Here is a 15,914-nt window from a genome sequence, read left to right as displayed (position 1 = left end):
ACCACCCATCCTTTGGAGGGGAAAGATCCATCATTGATCATTTAATATAGAAAGCTAACCTATGGTGATGATAATGGACATAAAGCAAATGATCAGGCAATATAAACTCAAAATATTACTCAAAAGTAGTTCCATAATTGTAGCCTTTCAATTTTAACATGAAAAAGTAGACACAAAGAAGCATTGCATTGAAGGGTAGTGAAGTCTATAAAAGAAAGTGAAGGTAGTGCTAGAACACTAGGACTTAGGGGAATGGAATGGGATTGTGCTAACTATTCCTTAGTCTTCTAAGCTTACTCCACAGTTTCCAGGCATGTCTGGCATTCCCTTGTAGTGTCTTGCACCTATCTGGAAGGTGCTGGACGATTCGGTGTAGTAGACGTCAGTCTAGAAGCATCGCGTGCAACTCGCGGGCCGTCGGCCGCGTAGTTGGACCGGGCCGTCCGAGTCCTAGAATCGGACCAGTCCATACTCGGACACTCAGACTCGGACCACTCGGACTCGGACCACTCAGACTCGGAAAACCATCCGATCGGACCATCCTGTCTGATCGGACCACTCGGACTCGGACCACTCGGACACTCGAACTCGGACCACTCGGACCATTTTATTCGATCGGACACTCGTCCGATCGAGGCAATCGGACCACCCTCTCCGATCCGATTCCCAAAATTGGACCAGTCCAACAGTCTAGAATCGGACCACCTAGAATCGGACCACCCAGAATCGGACCAGTCTAGAATCGGACCAGTCCAGAATCGGACTAGGCTGTCCGAGTCCCAGAATCAGACGTGACCGAATTCGGACCACTGGGCCAATCGGACCAACCTGAAATTGGACGTCTGATTCTGATAATCGGACTCCTAAAAATCGGACATCTGAGAATTGGACAAAAAATTGTCAAAATCAGACAAGTATCTAGAACACAAATTTTGGCACATCTAAACCTCGAGATTGACCCCAAAGGCTATGTAGAGCTAAAGGCACATCACAGATCCATCACCGGGCTAAAATTTAGAGCATGTAGTTCAAAATTTGGCTATAAACGGTCCTCCAAATTGCGAATGGTGTTTACCATAACGGCCCTGCGGGCCGGGGGGGATTGCCCCCCCCCCCCCCCCCCCCCCCCCCGGACCCCTGTAGAGGGGGGCTCTGCCCCCTCTGCACCTCCCCCAAGTAGGCTGGAGGGAAAACACGCGCCGTGACAGGTCCTCCAAATTGAACCCTAGTGTAGTAATGGCTCTACATGAGCATGGAACCTCACTTGCAAAAGAGCAACCAAAAGCCCATACCCGAATAGAGAGAAACAAAGACCCTAGAACATCAATGGGCCAAACTAGCCATCAAGGGGAAAAAGGCCACGCCATGAGAACACATGTACATTGTGTTCAAACTGCATCTAGTCGAAGCAGAATGCAAGATCATCAAGCTATCACTGCGAGGATGACTAGACATGACACTCTTGATGAGAGATGTACCTTGAGTAACACTGCACAGACAACCCAAGACATTGGTGGAGAATCCACATCTGGTCATGCAAGTGGGGGCTCAAGGGCATCTGTCAGAAGGCTTAAATTTACAAGCCAAGACCCGGAAGATGAAGACATAGTACCACCTGCCTATCTTAGGGTCAAACTCACCGGAAAAGAGAGCATACTGTCGATGCTCTGATTGATGAAGGAGCAGATTTTAACATCTTGACCTATGAATCATGGACCCTACTGGGCCAACCAGAGCTCACACCGACTAATGCAACTCTTAGCCCTTATGGGGGACACCCATAAGCACTCAAAGGAAGGTGTTGACGTAACAGCCAAGCCTAGTAATGAGAGCAAGGAGTTTTGGGAGGAGTTGATGCAAGCGCAGGTTGAACGAAGAGAACCAGTGAGTGAGGCCAGGCCCGAAAAAAGAAAGTCAAGAGACAATGCCAAGGACGTGCTTTGGACTTACAAATATCATAGAAGACCCCAAAAGAAGCCCAAGCCTTATAGATGCAGGCATCGATGGAGGGTCAGCACAACGCCGGGATGGATATCCAAAGCGTTGCTACGTGCTCAAGGGTACTACGCAGGTAACCGATGGATTTGGGTACCAAAATCCCCTGCTACACCACCTCTATCAGCTAAAGGCCAAAGTGCATCAAAAGCAATGAAGCGCAGGAGGAAATCTAAGAGAAACTCCAGGTCTCGAGGCAAGAAAGCAAACATGAGTGTTCGAAAGAAAGAGCCTCAACCTAGCATGCTTAATAAGCAGATGTCATATGTAGCCATTGAGCGTGCACAAAAGCCATTAGTGCCCAAAGAGCCTTTGATTTCCCAAGGGGAGAACAAGCATCATAGGCACAACATTGCTCAAGGCAAGCTTGATCGCTCAACAAAGCAAATGGCACAATCGTCTAATAGCCTCGAGCAAATCATTCAGCCAGTGCCAAGTCCACCTAAGAGTCCTAGATCTCCTACATCCTCTTTTTTCAAACGGACACAGGAAGCACAACAGCGGTTGTCAAGGGAAACTTCTCAATTCCAATCTCTATCTCCATCTAAGCTTCCAAATGACCAAGAGGTGGGACATGACGCCATCTGTAGCTCTCGACCCAAGGATATGCATGAGCAACCTAATGTGACTAGATCAACTCATGCTCGATCTACACAGATGAGTGCTCAAAGGGCAACAAAAGACACGGCCACTTCCGATCGCCCTAGGGATTTGACACCGCAATCCACCAAGGGTAGCCAACCCACTAAACTAGCTGTTACTACTTCCAAACAGGGATCACAACAGTCACAGCCCTTGGCCATGGCAATGCCCCGTGTGGAACATGTCCTTAGTAGTTTACCTCTGGAGGAGGTGTCGCAACCAACTTCCTCGAAAACTCCACTAAAGCCTAGGCTGGAGGAGTTAAACACAAGGGAGTTGGTTGAAGAGATAGACTCCCCGAAAAGGGAGGTAGTTGTGCCCTCACAGCTTGGTAAGGCTATTCAGCAGGCCACGACTATGTCCCATAAGGACACAGTAGAGAGAGAGAATGCTAAGGCCCAACCAAGCACGTCAACAGTTGACCTAGTCCAAGATCCTGATTCGTTGAGAGAGGCACCTTCACTAACCAAGAAAAAGAGGAGGAAGCAGAGAAAACAACAACAGTTGCAGGTGGTTGTGGACCCCAAGAACATTGAGACGAAGGGCACTGGAGAGTTGATGAATAAAGCATTGAGTCCATCCACCAATGAGCCCACTGATGCCTCTCCTAATAGCAGTGAAACCTCAGACACATCTGTGTGCTCTGAAAAACCAAAGCAATCGTTGCCATCAATAGTTGCTTGCAACACTCTATCCACTGACAATAGAACTCACATTGATCAATTAAGAGTGGATACAACTCTGTCACAACAAGGTGACAAGGTCATACTAGTCACACCCAAGGAGAACCATGATGCAATAACGAAGCCTAAAGAGAAACAAGGAAACCCTAAGAGCATGAGCAATCCTAGCATTGACCAATCTTGCTCATACAGGCGCAGGAAGAGTTGATCTTATGCATGTGAAGACTGATGAACAGGTAGCAGATATCTTTACCAAGTCCTTGGGTAAAGATAAGTTCTGTGGTTTTAGACAGCTGCTTGGAGTACATATGCTGTCTTGAGCTTGAGGGGGAGTGTTAGAATATCAAGCTTGTACATGTGTGTTTGACTGACATGAGTTGGACACAGCTAGTCTGGCTAGATCAGTTAGGTGTATTAAATAAGTCGGTGTTACTTCTAGTGTGAATGGTCTTTATGACCTTAGGTTGTATATGCACTATGTGTGTGCTAAATGAATAATAAGAAGAATAGAGAGAGGAAGAATGTTGCTTCACTCTGTGTTGCTCTCCTTCCTGCTTCCATGAAATCTAACAGCTTTCGTGTAGTTGATGAAGGATGTATAGGTCCAATGAAATCAATGCTCTACTTCTTAAATGGTTGTATAGCCATGATAGGAGCCAATGGGCATTCCCTATTCTCCCTAATATCATGTCTCTAACGTGTATCACCTCTATTGACAAACAAAAATTCATCCTAGAAAATGAATGGCTACCAATATCCAACTCTTAAAGCTTTCTATACAAAGTGCCCTCCACAAGCGGAGTCATGACACTCTTCCAGATAAAGGGAACCTCATCACGCATGTCACACTAGCAATAAACATCATTGATCGCTTACCGATATAGTGTTCCTAAAATCAAGGTGAATTTCAAGGCTTACTGCCTAATTTTTCTCTTTTCAACCTTTGATAATATGGCCCTAACCTCTCCTGTGGATAGATAGTACATTATGGCAATATACTAGGATGGAATGGAGGTCATATTGATTTTGAATAAACCCTCAAGGTCACTATCTTTAGCCAAAACTTCCTTCAACTCCCCAAATCCACAAAACATTCAATGATACCTTTCAACTTCAACGGCTTACTTCTAATTTCATAGTCAAACACTTGCAAAGTGATTCGCTACTTCACTAGTTGGCCAAGCAATTTTTGCAACTTATTCAACAATAGCCTCAGTCCCTCTGTCTTCGTATAAAATACTAACTTTTCATACAAGATGTAGTGCCTAAAAATTTCATCATTGCAAAGACCGTCCCAATGCATACTTTCTCCATGTAGCTATAATTAATCTTGGGTACCCCCAATTTTCAAATAACAAATACAATTAGATAGTACCACTTCTCCCAGATTTAGGCTAAACAATAGCTAATACTATACATCATAGATATTGAAAATATATAAAATATATCACCACTTTTAGATGTTTTTAGGACTAGTGCTTTTGTAAATTCTTGCTTCACATCCTCGAAGGATACTTGACACGGATCACTCCAAATAAACAGACACTTAAAGGACAATAGATTTGTCAATGGCAATGTTCTCTCAGCAGTGTATTAATAAAGTATTGATAATATCCATCTAACAATAGAAAATTATGTACTTCTTTAGGAGTGCATGGTGGACTCATAGCGATGATAACCTTTATCTTTTCAAGATCAATTGAAATACCAGTCGAGGTAACCACATGGCCCAATAGCAATTGATAAGGTACTCCAAAGACACATTTTGTTGGATTGAGAGTAATGCAAGACTGCTTGCAACGCTCAAAACATTTTCTTAAAATAATCAGTTGTCTCTCTCTTATGGTTGTTGCCTCTAGATTATCAATAAAGAATTTTAGCTCCTTTAGGAAAATATCACCGATCCAAAATCAATAACATGATACACAAGGGTGCAAAATACAATGATAAATATCATTTTCAATTAGCCATTTGATTATAACCAGAAAAGCAATCCATAAACGAATAAATATCCCTATTTGCTAACTTATCTAGAATCTAATCAATAAATGGCAGTGGATAGTAATATTTTATTGTCTATTTATTAGTCTCCCTAAAATCTATGGAAAGCCAGATTTTCTTATTTATCTTTTTTTAAGTAAATTCCGGTGAACACCACTCGGTGTATTATATAGGAGATACCATGCCAGCCTTACACAATTTCTGTAGCTTTTCAAATTATCCATCCCTTAGCTCAAAAGACACATGCCTCACTTTTTATCGAAATAGGATGGCTACCATCCTTGGGAATATTATGCACAACTAGACTAGGAGGAATACCCCTTAGCTCATCATAGCTCGAGGTAAAAATATCAAGGAATTCTTGGATCAAGGACATGTAGTCCTTCATCTCTTCCAAACTAAGCCTTAGATCCTAACTTAACCGGTCATGGCTGATCCAATGTATTGAGATCTAGCTCAATCATAGCCACATCTTTGATTCTACCTTGGGCTTCTATTGGCTCATTCAGAGTCACTTGATAGACATATTTTGTAGTGGACCCCTCTCTTGTTTCATCACTTGACAAAGTCTCACTACTAGAAAGATCCTCTAATGCACTTAATTCTATAAAAGATAAGGGTACTCTCTTAATTTGAGGAGATTTAGGATATGCTTCCATTATTATGCGTCTTGCGTCTTTGACAAAAATCAGGCAACCAATGGCTATATCAACTTGATAGTCGATTGCAAGATCCATGGCCTTCCTAATAATACTTGATAGCTTGGCCGCCCTCAAAACCTAATAACCCTAAAGTCCATAATGCATTCCACATTAGCAATGGCTATGTGGACTTTAGTAATGCAACCTTTTGATTTCCTTAAACTGTCATTAGCCATTCAAAATATTGTGGAGGCATCTTTTTAGATTGTAGCATGCCCACCCCTCAAATTGCGGGACATGTCTTAGCAGCCCATCGAGAGATCAATCTAGAAGACACCGCCTGGCACTCCCAAGGAATGACACGGGGTTTGCCAACTAGGGTCTCTCGAGTCTGCCTTGCAACGGAACTTATCCGGCCGTTCCCACTAGGATCGACCTGCAGTCCGAGCAGTCGAGTCTTCCTAACAGCCTTCTAGCGTCGGTCGACAGCAGCTGCTCCACTTTGCGTAGATACAATTGGACCCAAGCAGACTCATACCGCACTTGGTTCAAAGAGAATGGGAAACAAGAGGGATGCATTGCTCGAACTCTCTGCCCGTAGGGCGTAGTCCCATTCCAATCCCCTAAAACGGTATGAATCAGGGACTCTAACCCTATTGATGCTAGGTCTTCATAGTCTCATTATCTCGTCTTTTGAGAAAAGTTCCCAGCTAACCGGGACCACCCTTCCGTAGGATGGACCTAAGTCACATCCACCGCACTTTCCTCAGTTTGCTTTAGTTATCTAATTACCTACCACATTATGTTTTGACATGCAAAAGTAACTTCCTTAATTAATCAACTTAGTCACTGGTTCCTTCACGTAACTTAGGTACTGACACAAAAACAATGTTAAAAAAGTTTCTTTTTCTCAAATATATGTTCTTTATTTATCATATTCCTAGAGTACATCCAATATCATGTGCGAAGGCTATCCCAGCAATCTGCAGGATTGCTACTCCAAGCTCCGCTCGTTGACTAGTACATGGGCCTCGAAATCCCATCTCGAGTCACGTCGGCCTCTTGTGCGGGATCTGGAGGCAAGGAATTTACGGCCAGAGCCTCCCTTGGCACCCAAGCATCCTCTTGCTCCAAGCAGCGCCCACGGAGAGACCTTTTGCGGCGGGTTAGGTCCATATACCCGGCACGGCTAATAACCCCCTTGGACAGGGCCAGACAGACAGTCGGAGGTAACTGTTCTTGCCTCTCCCTCCAGGCTTTTAACCTGAAGCATTAAATGTTTTTCCTTGAATTAGTTCCTGGATCGTTTGCGACTTGGCGAGATCCCAATAATCTCAAACAAGATTATGCAAACAAATGTTCTTGGTAAGTTAACTTATTTTGACTTGCCCTTTCCCTTGGATTTTACCCTATGGTATCTTAACCTGACCCAAGCATTAACTGGCCAATCAAGGCAACAAACATGCCCTATTCGCAACCCAGCTAAGGGTCTTTTATTCTTCCAGTTCTAACCAAATTCAGTTAACACATTTGGCAACACATGGCTCTTCATCTAGGTCTTCAAGTTACAGTCTAGAGGCATGCATTCCTTCCATTTCTCTTAGTGCGGTACTATGCAGAATTTTCCAATCAACCTTACCCATCATGCACATGGTGCCTTTAGTATATTCGTACATCCTAATTGACCTTTAACTTTCTTCATACCTGGCAACAAGTACTTATTCCTAATGCACCGGATCACATGTGACTTGCGTATATGAGATTCTAGGTTTCTATCCATCGGTGCAAATGCATCTTGCAAATGGAAGCTAACATTTCATGTGTTTCTTTTAATCATGATTGCGAAGCATGGATTCTAAATGACTATTCATGCACTGAACTGGTTCAAAACCTATTATTTTATGTGAAATAATGCAAAAACCTTATCATTTTATGTATGTAAAAGCTATCATTTCGTGCATATAAACTTATGCGAACTCCATACTCTACCATTTCATGCATGCAACCTAGCGCTTAGAGTAAACAAAAAAAAAATCCCTATGATTCGTTCTTGTTCCACGTTCTTGGGATTTCCAAATGTGAATTTCATGATGTAATTATTAATGTAATCAAAAGAAAAAGACAATATGTTGGTGATGATGTTGAAGAAACAATGCATACTTTTTTGCAAGCTCTCTGAGTTTTTGTGCAAGATGACGAGAAGCTGACTGCACAAGGATTTTAGCTTGAAGCAGTTAAAGAGTTAATTGTAGCAATTGAAGCTAAAGATAAAGAAAGCATGGATGCAAAAATTAAAGAAGTGAAGGCTGAAAATGTAATGGTCGGTTGGTCCAAACCAGTTGGGTAGCCCACCTCTAAAAAAGAAGGTCATCTACAACACATGCATGATGAGGAAGAAGCTCGATTCATTCCAAGCAGTCACTACTGTCGTACGCATTGGGCAAGAGCAACAATAGAGACAAACATCAAAATTGGAGAAAAAGATACCCCATGTATTGCACTCTTAGACCATGGTTTTGAGATAAATGTCATGGCAAGGAGTCTCTATGAAAGTAATGGATGGCCCATAGATGTTAATCTAGGCTGGCAAATGAGAGCTGCAAACAACTCTTCTGGAGAGTTATATGCTGCATGTCCTAATGTGCAGGTAACTATTGGAGACATAAAAGACAATTTTCACTTCTTTGTTCAAACTCTTGTAGTTACCATATCATTCTTGGGAAACCTTACATTTTTGAAGTCCGCTTGGAAACAAAAGCTCTTGATGATGGTTCTTCTTATGCTCAAATCCGAAGCAAGGATAATGAACGAGCTGTCCAATTTCTTATTGTGTGTGCTAACCATAATCAAAAAAGGGATCGATTGTGAGATTATCCTGTGCCTCCTAATGCCTAAGAATTCAAGGGTTTTGAGGTTGCATTGCTGTAAAAGGAGGCTATGGCAGTGACTCATGTAAAAAGATTATACCTCCTCATGCAATAGAAGTTGTGTCTCTAGCAAATCTACATGTATGTACAGCTAACAATATCGGTTGTTATAAGTCTCTTCCAGCCATGACTAAAGCTAAAAGAAAATATCTATGCCATGTAAAAAGAGAGCTGAAAACTTACAACATAATGGTTGAAAATGAAGATATCTCAGGCATCTTTTTTGGACTAATTACTACTGACACATTGGCTGAAATATATGCAGATTTCTGTTCATACAAAAAATGAGGCTGAAAATCAGTCCATAGAAGTATGTATATTGGATTTTTATCAAACAATTCAAGAATTTGTTGAATAGGAAGACATTGATTTTCTCAACAAAGATGAAGTGCAAGTGGAGACAAAATATAAGATGATGGATAAGAAAGTCAAGCTAGTCCCATTGCCTCCTGAAAGTGAAGGGCTGACTGATAGTGTATCAAATTAGCCAAGTCTTTGTGATCCTACCAACATTGCTCACAAGTTTACAACTGAAAGTATAAAAGAGCTCAAAATAGGTGATAATTCTTTCCTTTTACTGGCTGAAAAACACTCTTTTATGCAAATGCTAATGAAGTATGAAAATTTTTTGCATTTCAGCCAAGTGAAATAGACTGTGTGGATCCAAATATTGTGGCTCCAATGGTCATTTTTACGATTCCACATGTGCCTTGGAACCTAAAGCCTATTCCTGTTCCAAGGGCACATTTGCCCAAATTACTGGAACTTCTGAATGAAAAGATCAGAATGAAGATTTTAGAACCTTCATCAGCACCTTACTCAAATTGATGGCTTATTGTATCCAAGAAAAATCGATCTTTATGATTCATTCAAGATCTACATCCGATTAATCGAGTCACAATCCAAAATGTTGGTTCGGTCCAATTGTTGATGAGTTTGTTGAATCTTTTGCAGGTAGAGAAATTTATTCCATGGGTGACCTATATTTAGGATATGACTAATTTCATATTTCATTAGAAATTCGAGACATCACCACAATGAAGACACCTCTTGGATTGGTCCGTATGTGTACTCTACCACAAGGTGCAACAAATTCTGTGGCCCATATGATGAACACCATGCACAAAGTCTTAAGGGACTTCATTCCACCACTTACTCTTCCTTTTCTTGATGATGTACCTATCAAGGGATGTGAAGTCTATGAAAAGAATGACGAGCTTGACGAACATGGCTGTAGGACATTTGTAGTTAACCATATTCATGATTGTGACAGGATTTTGACAAGGCTAAAAGATGTTCATCTTACCCTTTCTGGAGCTAAATCAAATTTTGGAGTAGAAGAAGTCCTAGTACATCTGTGTGGCCCCTACGGACGTAAACCTTCACCAATCAAGATAAATGCCATCAGAAAAATGCAGGAAAATTGCACAAATATATCAGAGGTGAGAAGATTTCTTGGCGCATGTGTATTTTATCTCATATGGATACGGCATTTTTCTCATGTAGCCAAAAAACTTTATCAATTATTAAGGAAAGGCCAAAGATTCTTTTGGGGGGAAAGAGCATACTCTCACCATACGCAAATTAAAGAAGTTGTTAATTTTAGCTCCCACTCTCAAAAGTGCATTGATTATTCAAATGGACAACCCATCATCCTTACTATGGATACAAGTCCACCTTAAGCATCGAGATAGATTACAACCAACTTATCCCTTGTATATACATTATAGATGGGTTATTGGTCTTGTAACCATGCCTACAGGAATATAGAATATGTGATATTTAGTGCTTGCAAGAGAGGATCTAACCAATCAAGTTGAAGGTAAAGCTTTAACAACCAAGACCACTTAAGCTGTTTGTTGCATTTTGCTTGAAGAAGTATTTTGCATATATGGCTCTGTTGACAAAGTAACCACAGATAGAGGAGAGTTGGATGCCAATGAGGTGCGCAACTTCTTTTCTCAATTGGGTATTAAGTTGGCTTTGACATCAGCCTACAATACTAAAGGAAATGGAAAAAGTGAGAGAGGGCATCAGCCTATTCTTAAAGCTCTAGCAAAGTCTTGTAGAGAAAAGATCAAATAATGGCCTAAAATGATACCTTTTGCATTATGAGCTAACTAGACTACTCATAGTACCGTAACTGGCTACATGCCAGGTGAACTTATGCATGGACAATACCCAATTATGCCAATTGAAGAATCTATTCTCACATGAAGTCTTCTACCTTGGGAGGAAGACATCAGTATAGAAGAGTTGCTGACTTTGCACATATGGCAGCTAGAAAGAAGGCCTAAAGATGTTTGAGCAGCTATTGAGAAGTTGAAAACAGCAAGACTAAAGAACAAAAGAAGATTTGATAGGCAACATCGACTTCGACCAAGAGCTGTCCAAGAAAATGACTAGGTGCTTGTCTATGACAGCAGCCTAAATAATCAATGCAATGCTTCTAGGAAGATGGTAAAGTGTTGGTTTGGCTCGTATGTGGTAAAGTTTATTCATGACAATGCCACATATTCATTGGTTGAATTGGATGGGACAAGCATGAAGATACCCATAGTTGAAAAAAGAATCAAGCTCTTGAAACAAAGAGAAAGTTCAACATATGAGTTAGAAGACTTGGATATAATCCAAGAGTATAAAGACATAGAAGAAGAAGAGGGATTAGAAGGTGAAGAAGAAAACATGACAAATGAGGATCTCTCTTAATGTTCCAAATCCAAAGAAGTGGCACATGCTAGAGGATGTGCAGGTTAGGAGGGGGTGAATGTCATGGGGTTCTAGGCTCATGATGTGAAAGTTATAGTTTGATTGTCTACATGTTGATCTTGCTAGCTCTTGGTAAGGACAAGTTGTAAGGTGTCTTTGATGCTTCAACGAGACTAAGTCACTTAGGTCTACTCCATAGGTCATGAAGTATGCTTTATAAATAATTCATTATTTTAGAAGAAACATTCAACTTAATTAATTGGAAATATGTGATGACTTCTAGTTTGAATCCTTTTCTCTCTAAGAGTACATTCACTATTTGAGAAAAATAAAGTTATGTAAGTCATGCAACATATGTCATGATATAAGTAATTTTGGGCAATTATCTGGTTTGATTGTGAGCTTGACTATATGTGTTAGTGATGTAGTTACTTCAAAAATAGGAATCACAAGTTTATTATAAAGAAAAAACCACCAAAGTTCATGTCAAAGTTGACTATGTCTTTGAGCATAGGACATTATATATGTCTTGCATTATCACTTGTGTGACTTATGATATCTATGAACTAGTCAAGTGAGAGACAAGAGGGCAGCAAACAACCCATTTTTTCTGTCGCATTTTTCGATCTGAACAGGGTGCCATGGATGGAGGAGTGTTTGAGGTGTCCAAGCCACCACACAAAGGGGAAAGCTCAAGCCATGCAACCACAAGTAACTACAAAGACTCCAATTGACATGTAAGTGCTACTCTTTCCATTCATTTATGAAAATGCAAGGCCACTCTTGGCTGTGTAAAATAGGGTTGAACTGTGTATTTAAGGGCAGCATCCCATACTCATTAGAGCTCTCTTATGATTCTAGAAGAAGGTTTATTCTTGACCTGTGAATTCCTCTATCTGCTGAGTTTGTACTCCCATGTCAAGAGCCGCATCAAATTTACTCTCTTGAGTCCTTCAAGAGTTGAATGAAGACTCCTATTGGCTATTCAAATCTATAATTTGAAGGGCTGAAGTTCATCTTGTCTCATCAAGGGGCTCATTCTTCCGCTTGGAAGCTTACAACAAGCTACCATTGTAGAAGCTTGAAAAGAGGTGTGTCAAAAAGCCTTCTTGACTTGATTATGTGAAGAAAGTGGGCTGAAATAGGCAGCCCCCAAAACAAAGAATTGTGGGCAGCAACACTTATCTTTCTCTTTTTGAAGATTCATGATCATTTATTGGTCTTACTTGACATTGATTTTCTTGGTGCAAGTTGACATTGCATAAGCATTATGGAAGGGGTATCAAGAGAGCATCTTGATTGCTCTATGTTCATGCTTGGGATGAAATAGGCAGCCAATAACAATGCAATCAAGGGAAACATGATCTCCTTCTTCTCTCCTACTTCTACATGCTTCTTGCAAGCTACCTTTTGCTTGCTACATGCTCTTGAATATGGGGGCTGCTTTTGTACTTCATCAAAGTGCCTTGTTGGAAGTTTGAAGCCATGTATATAGGCTAAAATAGGCAGCCCAGAAAGTGATTTTGTGGACAGTAGGTCCTTTTCCTTATCTATTGCTTCATATGGTATACTAGACACTTGTATTTGGTTGATCTATGCACTCCATGTTAGGGAAAGTTTATGCTATCATCAGAGGTGAATTCTAGAAGCTTTTTGGGCTGATTTGGGGCTGATATCTTCAGCCATATTGATTCATTTATTGCTCTACATGAGACATCTTGGCAAAATATTCAAGTATTATGTGCCCCTATGATAGGGCAATGTTTGTAAATCATTCATAGATGCTTTGAGTTGAATTAAGAGAAAAATTTTCTCTTTCTTTGTTGGTTGTAGTAACTTATCTTTATTAGGAACTCTATTTTAAGCTTTCTTGAATCAAGCCACTTTTACCCTTTAAGCCTTGTAATTGACTCATAAGCTTTTGTCCCTAACAGTCTACATTGAATGTCATCATGCAAAGTTGATTCATGCTATGCTGAGTTGTTTTTGAAACATGACAACATATTGTACTTGAATACATAACTTGAGATTACAGTCAATAAAACAAGCTTGATTGAGATAGATCTTATGAGGTAATACTCTTGTGATCTTTGCTAAGAACATGCAATTGGAAGCTCTATTATCATCTTCAAGGACTTGGCTTGAAACCTTCATCCCTTCTCTTATCTCTACCTTCTTCGGAGTCTAAGTTCTTGAACCCCCATGCATTCTTCTCTCTCAAATCCTTGTGATTGACTGTGAAGCACCTCTTGAACCTTTAAAAATTCATTATAATCTACTTATCTCTTGACGACACATCTCTATCTACCTTGTCTAGTTTTCTTGTCATACCCCCATGGTGACTTTCAACCTTACGCACTGCAACAATGTGGTGTCTTACATGTCCTATAAGGTGGACTCCCCAAGATGGAGCTATCTAAACCCCCTCTCTCATGCATGAAGACAATCTGCAAGCATCAAAAGTAGCTTTTCCTCCTAACTCATGTGCTCCCTTGTGCTTTCCCCCTTCTGACCATCAAGATTTCCTTCTTTTAGAAAATTTTCCATTCCCAAAGAACTAACAAAAAGGCTATGGACTCCACACCCTAAAATATAGAAAAAAAAATCATTTTAAGCATGTGTACTTTCTATATCCATTACAAAACAATAGAAAATAAATCTTGTTATATCCATCACCAAATAATACAAAATAAACTTACCTATTTTTCACACACATTTTAGAGTTGATGCTGAAACACTCCTCCTGTTCTGTGGTAGAAACATGTACAAGCAACTTGTGGTCAACATGCTCTTGGTCTTGGCCATAGAACCAAAATGTTTGGCATCACACCCTCAACAATGGGAACCTTGGGCACCCTCTTATTCCTTCAAGAGATTCAACTATGAAGCATATTAGGGTAACTCTCACCTAGCTACTTAGACGTGCAATGAACTCCTTATTTGCTTGTAGTGAGCTTGAGAGGCAATATACCAAGCATGATGCACACACATGGAAAGCTCCAAAATTCAAATAGAACTCTCTTCATCTCTCAATCCTCTATAGCTCCCAAATGCATAGGAGAAGTATGGAAATGGTATGAGAGAGCTTGGAGATGAGAAAGGAAGAGATTAACAACCTAGTCCCTCACACATACACACACACACACTCACACACACACACACACACACACACACTCTCTCTCTCTCTCTCTCTATCACTTCCTCATACTCTCTCTCTCTCTCTCAATGAGAAGTCAAGAGGGTAAGAGCAAAGTCAACATACACAATAATAGCCATTTCCATTATCTTCCAACCTTTTAATACACAATTTTTGGGGTTATGGTTTCATCTTGACCCTTGGGCATCATGCCCATATTTTGACCATAGATTGGTCTTTCTCATGCACCTAACTAGTGTTTCCATGCTAGTGCTTTAATAAAACTACAATCTACATGGGATAGAAGCTAACTCGATACATCGAATGGTGTCTTCCAAAAACATCTACAAGTTTTTTAGAAATTTTGCGGCTTGCCTATTCTTCTCATTCTTGCATAAAAAATGATTAGCACTTTATTAAACTCCCACTTTGCAATCCCAAGGATCTCACCTAGAGTGAACTTGACCTTATTGTTGAAAATCCTTTCTTCTAGCACTTTCTTCAAATATGTTGATTAGTCTATATTTGAAAGTAGTTTATATCCTAGCTATCTATTTAGCTTCGAAACCTACTTTTTATCTTTCTTTTGTGAATCTTCCATAGTTCTCTTTGGCCGCCTGGCCTAGTAAGAGGTGTAGACTACTTACCCTCTCTAGTTACTCTCTTTGAAGTTCTAAGGTTCTGGCTGTAACATCCCCGCCCCTCAAATTGTGGGACACGTCTTAGCAGGCCATCGAGAGATCAATCTAGAAGATGCCGCCCGGCACTCCCAAGGAATGATAAAGGGTTTGCCAACTAGGGTCTCTCGAGTTTGCCTCGCAATGGAACTTATCCAGCCATTCCCACTAGGATCGACCTGAAGTCCAGGTTCCTAGCAGTCAAGTCTTCCTAACAGCCTTCTAGCATCGGTCGACAACCGCTCCACTTTATGTAGATACAACTGGACCCAAGCAAACTCATACCGCACTTGGCTCAAAGAGAATGGGAAACGAGAGGGAGGCATCGCTCGACCTCTCTGCCCGTAGGGCATAGTCCATTCCGGTCCCCTAAAACGGTATGAATCAGGGTTTCAACTTACAAGTTCTAAGGTCCTTGTCTAACTAATGTTCGCATCAAATAAATTCCATTGAGGAAAGCTCCCAGCTAACCGAGACCACCCTATCGTAGGATATGGACCCGA

Source organism: Lygodium microphyllum, chromosome 7, assembly GCF_053477565.2.
Source record: "Lygodium microphyllum isolate KBCC chromosome 7, Lygodium_microphyllum_v1.1.10, whole genome shotgun sequence".
Classification (NCBI taxonomy): Eukaryota; Viridiplantae; Streptophyta; class Polypodiopsida; order Schizaeales; family Lygodiaceae; genus Lygodium; species Lygodium microphyllum.
The sequence above is the reverse complement of the archived record's forward strand: the minus strand, read 5'-3'. Positions refer to the sequence as shown.